We start from the raw sequence: 14,350 nt of genomic DNA, 5'->3' as shown, positions 1-14,350 counted from the left end.
AAAAGTAATAGTAAAAATTCAAAAAATATAAGTTTATGTAATCAGGCTGTACACATATGATGAGTGAATTTTATAGTATGTAAATTACACTTCAATAAAGCTTTGAAGGATAGGAAGGCTCCTAGAGAGGTCTTTGGGGTGTGTGTGTGTGTTACAGGAAGAGAGAAAACACCCACGGGAGGTAGTTATGAATTTAAGTGCAGTGGAAAAACACAGGGGTTCTGGAGCCAGACCGCTGGGTCTGAATCTGGCATCTACCACTTACTACTACCTGTAAGGACTTCAGACAAATTACTTAACCTCTGAGCTTCCGTGAAGTGGGGCTAATAGTAAATACTAAGCTAGCTGTGAGCACTGAAGGCAATGTACGTAAAGTGCTTCGCTGAGGGTCTGACAACATAATAGGTACTCAGTGAGAGAAATTTCTAAACCAATTACTTCTACAGAAATTTCAGGGCTTTGTTTTAACTATAAAATTATGGGCTCTCTGGGTGTATCATAGCAGAATTACAAGCCTCTCACTGACCTGATTTAGCAGCCTTATTAATGAAGAAGCCTGGGACCATTGTCCAAAAGGCTTGGTTTCCAGTACTGGTTCTACCACATCACACCATATGACTCTAAGGGGGTTTCTTAAGCTCTCTAGGTTCCTGAGGTATGTCTACTTACCAAACAGGTTGCCAGGATGTTCTGGAAGTCAGAGCTTATTGCCAACATTAAAAGTGTTCTGTATAAGGGAATGATAGCACAGAGCACAGAGTCAGGGCTGGGGTCCAGTGTGAGAGGAACACAGTCTGGCCAAGGTTACTGTGCCTATGTGCTGGGATATGTGAACATCAGCCTAGCGGGAGGCCGTGGAAATTTTCACAAACCAAAATTGGCATTTGGAGCTGAACTGGGAAGCTGTGAACACAGGATGTTGCTGAAAATGGTGCTGGGCAGGGCTGCTACCTGAGGTTTTGGCAGGCTTCACCCCCTGCCAGTTGATTGCAGAAGGATGTTGGACCATCAGGAAACAGGGATTTGAAATGATCCCACGGGAAGTGTGAATAACAACAGAGGCAACAAACAAAGGCAGCCAGGCCAGGTCTGCCAGGGGGGTGTTGGGTTGGGAGACATGTGAGTTCTCACTTTCTTCAATGCTTTGGGAACTTCTAAGGAGGAGCCCATCAGGCATTCAAAGATGGCTTCGTGATAGATTCCTCCACACCCTCTGCCCTCCTCCATTAACACCTGCTGGAGGAGCAGATGGAAAAGTAGCAGCTTGAGGGGACAACTCATTTCTGGCCCAGGATGCTGGCAGTCCTCCATGGAATGCTTTGTAGCGGACACCTGCTATATTTTGGGATGCCCAGGACACACTCCTACTTTTTTTCTGGTGAGATCATGTGGATTCTTTCTGGGGGGGAGTTTCCTCTCCCCGTTACTACACTCTTGGTGGGACCATCAATACAGGTAGGCTGCCCTCCTCTGGCCAAGGAAACTCTCCCTCTTGGACTCCAAGTTGAGCTGTTATCCCTAAGAATGGAACCAAATCGATTGGAGAGGATCTGACTCCAGGCCCTCACTCAACCTTTACTGATACCAGCTTCTGCCCCAGGTTCTTAACTCTTCTTCTATTTTGTGAGCCCCTGATATCATCCCAAGAAGTTCTGTTTTGCTTAAGTTAGCTGTGGTCCATTTCCATTTCAAAGAACCAACATGGAGCTTGGCAGGGAAGGACGTGCCCGAGGAGCATGACCATGTGGCCACAGGCAAGCTACTAAATCCATCGGAGCCTCAGCTTCTTCAGCAGAATGGAAATACTCTTTCTTTGTAGAACTATTAGGATGAAATGTATTTATTCACTCATTCATTTAATATTTACTCATAGCCACCGTTTTCTTGATACTCTATGAGGAATGAGAACAGGGACTTCATGAACAAGTCAGAATACAGTCCCTGTCTTCATGGAGGGACACTCTAATGGGAAGAGAGACAGTGAACCTAGGTTTACAAGTCTGATGATGTTATTCTGTATGGTACAAGGCACTGTAGGAGTGGTTAATAAGGGGATTCAAAGAACCCAGTAGAGGGCCACATATGGAAGGAGCTTAATGTGACTTCCTTTTCCCTTTCTTTCTCCTTTCTTCTTCATCCTGATACCTTCACCACTGAATGATCTTTGCCATGTTCTTACAGTAGAATTAGGATACTCCAGAGAAGTCCTGATGAGATTCTGCTTATTGTGTCTGAGGCAGAAATTGGAAGCCACTCACCCCAACACGTGGGCTTACCCAAGCATAAATGGAGGCCAAGGTTAGGAGGACGGGAAAGGGAATAGGAAAGCACTTACACCTTTACAATTGACTGCTTTTAAGGCTAACAAGGTCTGGTACCACTAGGTACCTTTCTAGCATCACAAAGTCTTAAAATTCATAAATTTGTTAGAAATGATTCCTGTTAGCTTGAGAAAAGATCTTAGAGAACATCTAGAAAGCCCCTTCATTTGCAGAGGTAAGGCAGTCTGTTATGAGTATCCTGAGTGTGTAACTTTCTGACACCTTTGGTAGGCAGTGACAGAGACTGGTTCCGTTTTCTGTGGACAAGTCTGGTGGCTGTACCTTCTGACAAATAGTCTAGGTTAACCTTCCAAAGGGCAGGGACAAAGGGAGTGGGGCTCTGTGCTGTGTGTTGGGGTAAGACAAAGACGGTAAGACACAAGTCTTTTAGGGTTCTTTTGAAATAGCTGGGGAGCTGAGATACGCGTAGTGCCATATAATCACACAAAGCAACAATACTTGGGAACTGCCTATTGACCACCGTCACACAGCACAATATGCTGGTGCCACTTCCCTCCTGACATCTGTGAAACCTATCCCATCATTTCTGCCCACTTCCCTCCCAAGTCTCCTGTTGGGGGTGCCTACTCCTCAGATGCCCCTATCTATTGATAGTAATACTATCTTCTAATCACAAAGGCTTGAAATATTGGAGTTAGTTTTTACTCCATTCTTCTCCCACCTCCCCAAATCCAGTTAGTCACTAGGTCCTGTTGATCTAATTCTTAAATTCTACCTCATCCTGTCCAAAGGCACCAGAATAGTAGTCCTTTTTTTTTTAAGTTTATTCATTTATTTTGAGAGAGGGAGAGAGTGGGTAGGGGGTGCAGAGAGAAGGAGAAAGAGAGAATCCCAAGCAGGCTCTGCACTGTCAGCATGGAGCCCAAGGTGGGGCTCAATCTCATGAACTGGGAGATCATGACCCGAGCCGAAACCAGGAGTTGGATGTTTAACCGACTGAGCCACCCAGGTTCCCCAGAATAGCATTCCTAATAGCTCTTATATCATCCCCCTACTTAAAGTCCTTCAGGATGCTGCAGAAGAATTTATAAAATGAAACCCAAACCCCTTAGCTTAATGTCTGTGGTGCCTAATGATCTAATCCCAACTCCCATGTCCTCTCTCAAGTCCTTCTTCTTTCATACAGGGAGGTATCAACCATGGCTTTTTGTTTTTTGGTTGTTTGTTTTTGTATTGTGATTCTTTGACATCTAGGCCTTGCTGACCCTGGAGGGACTGCCCCTCCTAGGGCCTGCTAATTCCTAGAGATAGTAAACAACTAGCCCCAGAGTTCACTTTTGAAAGGCAAACCAGGGGCAGTTGGCTGCCTCATTTGATGGTGAGACTCTTGATCTCAAGGTTGTGAGTTTGAGTCCCACGTTAGGTGTAGGGTTTACTTTTAAAAAGGCAAACCAGGGTGCCTGGGTGGCTCAGTCTGTTAAGTGTCAGACTCTTTTTTTTTTTTTCAACGTTTATTTATTTTTGGGACAGAGAGAGACAGAGCATGAATGGGGGAGGGGCAGAGAGAGAGGGAGACACAGAATCGAAACAGGCTCCAGGCTCTGAGCCATCAGCCCAGAGCCTGACGTGGGGCTCGAACTCACAGACCGCGAGATCGTGACCTGGCTGAAGTCGGACACTTAACCGACTGTGCCACCCAGGCGCCCCGTTTTTTGTTTTTTTTTTTTTCAGACTCTTGATTTAGGCTCAGGTCGTGATCTTACAGTTGTGGTATTCAGCCACAACCGTGTGTGTGTGTGTGTGTATGTATGTGTGTGTGTGTGTGAGCACGCACGCACACACGTGTGTGCATATGCCCTCTCTCAAAATAAATAAATAAATAAAAATTAAAAAAAAAAAGACAAATCAGGGCACCTGTCTGGCTCAGTAGAGCATGTGACTCTTGATCTTGGGGTCATGAGTTCAAGCCCCCACATCAGATATAGAGTTTACTTAAAAACAAAACAAAACAAAAACCCAGTCCAGAGCCCACACCCCAACCACCTCCTTTATCAGTCTCTCACCCTCAGGACGACGCTCCTCTGCCTGAAACACCCCAGGGCCAGCCCCTAGGCCCCTGAACCCCCCAACCTAGGTGGTTACTCCACCTAACCGAGCACTAAACATGCTCATCCCATCTTGCCTATTCCTTCCCATGGAAACCACACTGAAGGCTCTTGGCCATGTTTTGCCCTGCTCCTGACGAGCTGTGATGCTTCCCCATGTGGCCCCCTGGCACATGGTATGTATGACCTTTCTCCTGGGATTGTGAGTATAACTCTTTTCAAAGGCAGTCTTCTCCTGTCAGCCTTGTCATATGTAAGTAATAATACAACTTATACTTTAAAACGAGGAGTCTCAAATAAATAAATAAATAAATAAATAAATAAATAAATAAATAAATAAAAACAAGGAGTCTCATCCTCCAGAAGAGCCCTCTGCTTCCCAAACAGGTTCCTGCTTTCCTGCATACATGTCTTTGCCTATGCTATTTGTCATTCTCAGAACGAACTCCTTCTGCCATTTCCACATCTTACAATTGCATCCAAACTTCAGTGCATTCTCACCAGCATTGGTCTGGATCATTCACGTAAAGATGAATGTGTGAGGTTCAGAGTAGGGCATGACTTGTATTATAACACACAGCAAGTGGAAGGTAGTGTCAGGTCTCAAAGCCCAGCAGGCTTTCTTTGTGTGCTTTTCCATCACTGCACTGGCTCAGATCCTTTGAGTATGTGCAGAAGAAACTAACCCTAGCCCACCTGAGCACAAAAGGATTTCCTGGAAGGATGCTAGGGCAGCTTACAAAACTGAAGGAGCTGAAGGCCAGATCGCAGGTGAAGCGTGAACCAGCACAGACCTGGGAATGAAAGTCTGAATCTTCCATTAAGATCCCAGTCTTTTAAATTTTTTTTTTCAACGTTTATTTATTTTTGGGACAGAGAGAGACAGAGCATGAATGGGGGAGGGGCAGAGAGAGAGGAAGACACAGAATTGGAAGCAGGCTCCAGGCTCCGAGCCATCAGCCCAGAGCCTGACGCGGGGCTCGAACTCACGGACCGCGAGATCGTGACCTGGCTGAAGTCGGACGCTTAACCGACTGCGCCACCCAGGCGCCCCAAGATCCCAGTCTTTAATAGGACCCAGCTCAAGCCCACTCCCTCGAAGTTTCAAACATCTGGAAATAAAAATTTGAAGGAAAGCTGCCTGGTCAGGTGTGAGCCTGGGATAAATCAGCTTTGGTGGGGTGTGTTCAGGAGAGGGCAGGGTAACAACACTGCTATGATCACTGGGGGACCACTCCTGTGTATTAGGGAGTTCCCCAAAGAAAAAGGGAGCTGTTGAGACTTAAGCATGTACCCCAACTTGAGTCTCCTACAATCGTTCTAGCATCTTAAATACTGAATTCCCCAAATCAGACTGGGTAATGGAAGGCTTGGATGAAAACAGCTCTAAAGCGACTTGAACTATCCCACAGAGTCACTGAATGCCTATTCAGTGTAAAACCTATGTCAGACACTGGGTGGGGAAAAGGATGAGTTTGGAACGTGAACACCAATGAGACATGGCTCAAGGATAAACTAGGCATATAAATCAGGACAATGCAAGGCTCTAAAGGAGGGAGAAAGTCCTATGAGATTTTGCAATATGGAGAGATTTCCTAAAATTTATATCCAGAGGAAAACCAAAAAACTAAAATTCAGATTTTCCTTCTCACCGCGACTTTATCGCATGCTGGAGAAACTATCCATGATTCCACATGGAAAGGAACACGGTGTTCTCATTTCCACCTACTGCGGTCCAGCCGCCAATTCAAACATCTGTCACCCCTTAAATGTGCACTCAGGGAAGCATCAGGTTCAGGGGGCTCATGTGCCACTGCCAAGCCCCCGCTTAGGTGGACTGTATAAACATGGTGTCTGGGAAGGAAAAAGGGAATTGCCAGAGGATTCTTGCCTCTATTTCCGCAGGGATTTCAGGTGTTTGTTCCATCAGGGAGACGCTTTTTGAAAATCTGCGAGCACAGACAAGAAGAAAGCCCTCTCGCATCCTTACTGATAGGGTTCAGGACGGAGTCCTTTGCTGATAACATCGCTGTACGAGGAGAGTTTGCCACAACATTTCATAACTCAAGAGCCGCAGGCCCAAGGCCACGCTGTTGCAACATATTTGGATCCATCTCACGTTGTGGTGGTGAGAGAGAGAAGAACGTAAACATCTTGGTCCCACTGGGGTGATCAAAACAACTTGGCTTTATTGAGGGCACCAGGTGCACCTCATGATTCCTCGGGGTCAGGGAAAATCAGTTTAGGATTTGATGTTGGGGTGGGAAATACCATGGCCTTTTCACTTACTACCAATCTTGGCTTGCCTTTCGTCAGTGGCTACAACAAGAGGCGGGGCCGGGGGGATGCACAGGAAGGGAAGGCTGAAGAAGCAGGTGAGCGGGGAGCCGGAGGCAGGAGGAGGTAAGAGGGAGCAGGGAGAATTGCTCAGCCCCATTTTCACTGCTGAGGTGGGGGAGAGTGGGCAAAACAGAATCAGTGTTAACTTCAGCGGGGGGAGAAAATGAGCCACTCAATATTTCTGCAGGCATACTACGTGTCAGGCCCTGCTGCATTTTCTTCCACTTGGGAACTTAGGAACAGAGAAGCCTCCAGCATTTGTACTTGGAGACTAAACTTTGATCAGGCATCTCCTCATCCTTAAACCATACAGAGGCTTCATCTCTAGAACGTGGCTTTCTTTTAGCCAGGTGTTCAGTCTTCACCCATGGGGCAAAGAGCTTAGAATGCTTTTGTCTGGAGGCTCACAATAAGCACTCACACACAGATGCTGTTGTAGCAGGGAAAAAGCCGAGCATAAATAGTAGCCCTGCGACTGTGTCTCTTCCTCTGCTTCGCTGAGCAGCTCAAAACACAATTTGCTTCACTCTAGTCCCACTGTGTACAGGTGTATATTAGTGTTATGTATGCTCAGTTTTCAACAAATATTTACTGAGGCCTCACTGTATGCTAGGCATTGAAGATACAGTGGTTCGTGAAATAGGCACAATTCTCGTTGTCATAAACTTTACAATCTAGTAAACGATACAGGTAAGAGACTGATGATTTACGCCGTGAATGCCACATAGGAATGACTGGAGGCTACAGGGTGCTGTGGAAGTACCATCACTTCTTACCACAGGGTTTTGATGGTCCGCTTGTCCAAAGCACTGCTCTAGGTTCTAGAGGAAGAGATGATAAATAAGTGGGAGACCTGTTTGAGGAGGCAACATTCGAACAGGATGCTAATGATGAGCAGGATCTGAGGGTTAGGGAGGAAAGGCATGGGGCACTAAACTCAGAATGAGAGGTCAAGGAATGATTCCTAAAGGTGGTGATGTCTGAGCTGAGCCCTAAGAATGAACAGGAGTTATTCAGGTGACCAAGGCCGTCGTTTAACGAAGTATTCCAGGCAAAGGAAGGAGGATATGAAAAAGCCCAGGGGAGAAGGAGTAGAACATATGAGAAGTTTGTGGCTGGAAAAGATGAGGGTGTGGTATATGATCACTAGCCACCCCACCCACATTCCCCTTTGCCTGGCAAAATTGTTTTAATTGTGTAAGGGCCATTATTTTTGTGTATGTTTTGTTTGTTTTAATAGCCTTACTGATGCACTAGTCCAAACATGTCAGGACACCTGATAGAACATGCCAGAGGAACTCCTGCCATCTGGTGGATGGAATATCACCAGGTATAGAAAATGAGCTACTAGTGTCAGGCTCACAGCATCCCAGATTATGGCAATCTTTGATTCAGTGGTTTAAAAAGTCCTAATAGGAGCTTGAAAAAGAAAAGTTAAGGAAGAAATATGTAAGAATATTCTTAGGCCAGGATCCCCTGTAGTGGGGGAAATGAAAGGGGAAGAAAGAAAGGAAGGAAGGAAAATAATTATGTACTGTGTCAACATTATACTGAGGGAGCATGCTTCTTACATTCCTCCAAGTGCTAAGGTGGGTATATAAACCCCACTTTACAGCTAAGCAAACCAAGGCTCACAGTACAGGGAAAAGCCAAACTTGGCTGACTCCTTTGTTATGCTGCCTCTAGACATGGTTTATTTTATTTTTTTCTTTTGGCATTTGCTTGAATTTTATTTATTTATTTATTTATTTATTTATTTATTTATTAAGTTTACATCCAAGTTAGTTAGCATATAGTGCAACAATGATTTCAGGAGTAGATTCCTTAGTGCCCCTTACCCATTTAGCCCATCCCCCCTCCCACAAGCCCTCCAGTAACCCTCTGTTTGTTTTGACCCCTCCCTGTTTTTATATTATTTTTGATTCCCTTCCCTTATGTTCATCTGTTTTGTCTCTTAAAGTCCTCATATGAGTGAAGTCATATGATATTTGTCTTTCTCTGACTAATTTTGCTTAGTATAATACTCTCTAGTTCCATCCATGTAGTTGCAAATGGCAAGATTTCATTGTTTTTGCTTGCCGAGTAATACGCCATTGTATATATATACCACATCTTTATCCATTCATTCATCGATGGACATTGGGCTCTTTCCATTCTTTGGCTATTGTTGATAGTGCTGCTATAAACATCGGGGTGCATGTGCCCCTTCGAAACAGCATATTTATATCCTTTGGATAAATACCTAGTAGTGCAATTGCTGGGATGTAGACTAGTTCTATTTTTAATTTTTCAAGGAACCTCCATACTGTTTTCAAGAGCGGCTGTAGTTCCCTTCAGAATGGCTGCAGTGTTTTCCAGTTTGCATCCCCATCAGCAGTTCAAGAGATCTTCTTTCTCCGCATCCTCTCCAACATCTGTTGTTGCCTGAGTTGTTAACGTTAGCCATTCTGACAGGTGTGAGGTGGTATCTCATTGTGGTTTTGATTTGTATTTCCCTGATGATGAGTGATGTTGAGCATTTTTTCATGTGTTGGTTGGCCATCTGGATGTCTTCTTTGGAGAAGTATTTATTCATGTCTTTTGCCCATTTCTTCACTGGATTATTTGTTTTTTGGGTGTTGAGTTTGATAAGTTCTTTATAGATTTTGGATACTAACTCTTTATCTGATATGTCGTTTGCAAGTATCTGCTCCCATTCCATCGGTTGCCTTTTAGTTTTGCTGATTGTTTCCTAGACATGGTTTATTTTTAATCGGTAACAGGTACAGGGGCATTGGTTTCCCAGTTGTTACATCTATGCTTTTAACCTCAATGAAAATATTTAAGGCCCTATGTGGTGTTTAAAAGACACTGGAAGACTGTCTATTTTACTCAAATCAGTTGGTTCCCACAGCAGAAGAGAGACTCAAGTGCCACATTATAGCAAACCTATATATATATATTTTTAATGTCTATTTTGAGAGAGAGAGAGAGAGACCAAGCACACCCAAAAGTGAGGGGAGGGGCAGAGAGAATCTCAAGTAGGCTCCACACCCAGCTCGGAGCTTGACATGGGTCTGATCTCACAACCCTAGGATCATGACCTGAGTTGGATGCTCAACCAACCCAGGGACCCAGGTGCCCCATACAGCAGACATATTTTGTTTTTCAACGTTTATTCATTTTTTGGGGGACAGAGAGAGACAGAGCACGAACGGGGGAGGGGCAGAGAGAGAGGGAGACAGAGAATCGGAAACAGGCTCCAGGCTCTGAGCCATCAGCCCAGAGCCTGACGCGGGGCTCGAACTCACGGACCGTGAGATCGTGACCTGGCCGAAGTCAGACGCTCAACCGACTGCGCCACCCAGGCGCCCCAACAGACATATTTTTAAAGCTAAAAAACTAGAACACATTTCTAAGAATTTTATACTACTTCTAGTTGACATTCTTAAAAATGCAATTTGGATGCAGAAATGTTGGAATCCACAGAACACATCAAGGACTGACATTTTTTAACCTGAAGCAGTCTCAGGAAAATCTGAGATGAACAGGGTCCTACATGTATGAAAATGAATCACTTTGGCACAGCATAATCAAGTGTGTGTATGATGCTTTCCCATAGTACTTTATGCATACTTACAAGTCCTTAAATTGATTTGATTGTTATGGCACCTGGCACATTGTGGGAGGTAAAAACACAACTGTAATAATTATGAAATTTTTGCTCACTAGCCTCTTTCACAAGGATGTGAAGAGTTACTACAGACAGAATGTCCCCCAGCTGTTCTGTCTCCACTGAGGTCAAAGCAATGGGAATGGAACACCAGTAAAATGGAGTGGAGGGAAATTAGAACTGATAGAGCTAGGATGGGGAATCAGGAAATCAGGAGATGTTAAATCCTGTGGATGTTTAAGAATAAAAGGGGTGGGGCACCTGGGTGGCTCGTTGGTTAAGTGTCCAGAGTTTTGATTTTGGTTCAGGTCATGATCTCATGGTTTGGAAGTTTGAGCCCTGTGTTGGGCTCTATGTGGACTGTAGGGAACCTGCTTGGGATTCTCTCTCTACTCCTCCCCTGTTCATTCTCTCTCAAAAAAAAAAAAAAAAAAAAAAAAAAAAGAGGCTGTTCTTAAACTGGGATTATTCTGGTTGCATTTGGAAATACCTCCTGGTGTCAGGTTCCTAGTCAGCCCCAAAGTTTTGACTGAGTACTTCTCTAATGTGATAAGAAATGTGGGATGGAGGAGCGGGGGACATAAAACAGTCTCCACCTTCCAGAAATTTATAATCTGGGTATAGAAAATCAAGGAGATGATCATTTGGAGTCATGAGGGCAGGTTTTTTAGAGGAAGACTGACGTCTGACAGCCTACTAAGAACACATTTGGGATACGCAGGAGGGAAAGGGGTTGTAGGTAACAGCAACTAAAAGTCCAAAGGCTCCTTTAGGTCTCTTCTGAACCTAAGTCCTGCAATCAAAATACTGCTTTCATTTAAATTACGTATTTTGGGGAGGTAATGGGAGTGGGCAGAGACAGTCTACTGAAAAGAGATTATGTAAAAAGGAATGAGGCGTTTCATTTTTATGTCACTCCCTATCAAGTAAATTGTACCAAACTTAAGAGAATAGGCATCCTTATTAACAGAGGTTTTTGGCTTAGTATCTTGCCAGGAAAGCAAATTAATTAAATGTAACTTAAATGTATTCAGTTAACAAATATTTATTGAACGCTTGCTCAGTAAATGCCAGGCCTAGTCTTCATACTGCATAGGGACAAATAAGAAAGATGCTTCCTCAAAACACACAATAGAGATATAAGATGCTGCTCTTTATTTTTACACATAAAAGTGATAATGAGTTTCTATTTTTTGAGTGTACACATTTCATATGCCATTTATCTGTGGAGTTTTAAGAAATTAGGGACCCCTGGGTGGCTCAGTTAAGTGTCCAACTCTGGCTCAGGTCATGATCTAGCGATTTGTGAGTTAGAGCCCCGTGTCTGGCTCTGTGCTGACAGCTCACAGCGTGGAGCCTGCATCGGATTGTGTGTCTCCCTCTCTCTGCACCTCCCCCCTCTCAAAAATAAACAAACATTAAAATAAAATAAGAACTTAAAAAGACAGGACACTCACAGAAACACCAGGCATTCATTTCACAAAACTTGGGGGAAAACTGTAAAGGAGTATTGCTAATATTTGTCTAAAGATTACTCATACTCACACACACACACACACACACACACACACACACACACACAGTGGGTCTGGTTTTGTTTTTAATCAGAATATTTGAGTGTAGGAAGACCAGCTACATGCCAGAAGAAATACAGAAACTTATGGGAAAAAAGCATTAAAGTGAGTATCTAGAGAAATCTGGAGGTGGCTGGATTCCCCTCCTTTTGCTTATGGATGGAGCTAAAAAAAACAATGTGAGGCTACATAGCCCTACGTCTGCTTCTGATCTACTGTCTTAGTCTTGTCTGAGCTGGAGTCATTTCTAGTCTTAACAGAAGTTACAGAAGAAATTTATACAAAAGATGAATACATAATTATACACCTATAAAAACACATCAGTAGAATGTAGGTAAGGAATATATACAAAAATTCTGATTGGAAAGAAATTATAAGGTGGCTCTTGCATTTTCTGATTTCTGCAACTCATTCACCAGCTGACAGTGCTTTTTCTGTTGATTTCAGGTGTCAAAAGCCCATCCCTTGATTCATTTTGGGTTTCCTACTAGAGGGAGTGACACTTGCCTTCTCTAAATCTAGAATTAGAGATGAATCTAGAAGTTATTTATTCTGTTTTCCTTCATAAGATAGTATTAAATTTTCTAGTGCTAAACTTGCTACTTTTCTCAAATTGCTTCAGTAGGGTCCAAGATGGAATCCACTTTAAGGGCTGGGATGGTGTGTTAAACTTAAAATGGCACTTGCACATGGTATATTCTTAAATCTGAATTCTAAACCACTTACAACTGTTTTCTAGTCCTCTTCCTTGCCTTAGAAAAGCTATGTACAGGGGCGCCTGGGTGGCCCAGTCGGTTAAGCCTCCGACTTCAGCCAGGTCACGATCTCGCGGTCCACGAGTTCGAGCCCCGCGTCGGGCTCTGGGCTGATGGCTCAGAGCCTGGAGCCTGCTTCCGATTCTGTGTTTCCCTCTCTCTCTGCCCCTCCCCCATTCATGCTGTGTCTCTGTCTCAAAAATAAATAAACGTTAAAAAAAAAAAATTAAAAAAAAAAAAGAAAAGCTATGTACACACACACACCCATGAGATTTTTACTTATCCTTTTGAATTCTTTTCCATACATTATTTTATTAATTTTTTAAAACACTTAAAACAGTTGTCAAGGACAATTTATTCTTCTAATGCATTTTCTTCTATTGAGAAAAATTTAGGTCACATTAAGCTTTTGCCTTCACTTTTCTGAACTTCTCATCCAACCTGCAACTGCTTTCCTAAAATAATGTCTTTTCATTTTAGATACCTAAAATGTCATTATTTAGTAAATACTTGCCTTAGCACTGACCTTTGTGGTTACTTTGTTGAAAATCTTGCTGTAATTTGACACAGCATTAACTACTTCTGATTACTTATCTATCACATGGGTGATAATACCCACCTTTCAAGAAAGGCAGGCAGTTCAAACAGAATTTGACAAAATTAGGAAATGCCAACATCAGTTCTTAGAACAGAGAAAAAAATCTGAACAGTTGAGTTGACATTTCTGCCGAATGTTAGATAGTGTTCTTTAAAGACCACAGACGGCACGCACAAATGTAGGCGGAAACAATACATCTGCAGACACTGGCAGACAGCATTACCCGCCAAATTTGGCCACAGTTTCTTAAGATAAATAACTTCTCGGTGACGCGTAGGGCTGAAACTACATAAACAGCAGAAATTACTAAGACCTAAGCCTACATGTTTTGTGGGTTTCAAGATTTTATGCAATCAATTTTCTGACATCTGTAACACCATTTTGTTCCTAAAATGCTAATGCCAGAAACATGAGATTAACATCACTTGATGACTTTTGTTCAGATTTTGAAACAAACTAAGTTTAATTCTTTGGAATAATCATTGTTGAGCCACATTTTTATTTAGGTCATTAAGACAACCATAATCATCTCCATATAAGGAAAAGTTTCATTAAAAATGCTAGAGAGCTGCAATCTGTTTCAAAAACCAACACTTGTAGTTTGTTATATTAATAGTTCTAAATGTCTAAGCCTTATTAAATGAAAACACCCTTAACAGTTTTATCTCAATAGTGTGAGCAATAAGAATTTTAAAAAGCTGACAATGAAAAATAGCTGAATATTCTGGGAACTTCCATCATAATAGGAAATGGCATTAACTAGTTACCTTCTTAACCTTTCCCTAGAAATGACTATTTTGACTAAAATCTTGTAGGGCGATATCCGCCATTATAAAATGGTGTTTAGAAGGCTGAAAAACTTGGAAGAACATGTGTATGGAAGCTCCTTATTAATTTCTGCCTATACAGCACCACAGATGGAGGCAAGATTCTCTAGTGGGACTGAGACCCCCAAGAACTGATTTATAGCACTGGCTCCCTTTTACCTCTCACCTCCCCTTCCATATCAACCAAGTTCTATTCTAACAGTGATAATGATAAAAA

This window comes from Felis catus, chromosome C1, assembly GCF_018350175.1.
Source record: "Felis catus isolate Fca126 chromosome C1, F.catus_Fca126_mat1.0, whole genome shotgun sequence".
In the NCBI taxonomy this organism is placed as follows: domain Eukaryota; kingdom Metazoa; phylum Chordata; class Mammalia; order Carnivora; family Felidae; genus Felis; species Felis catus.
Note: the sequence above shows the minus strand (reverse complement) of the source record.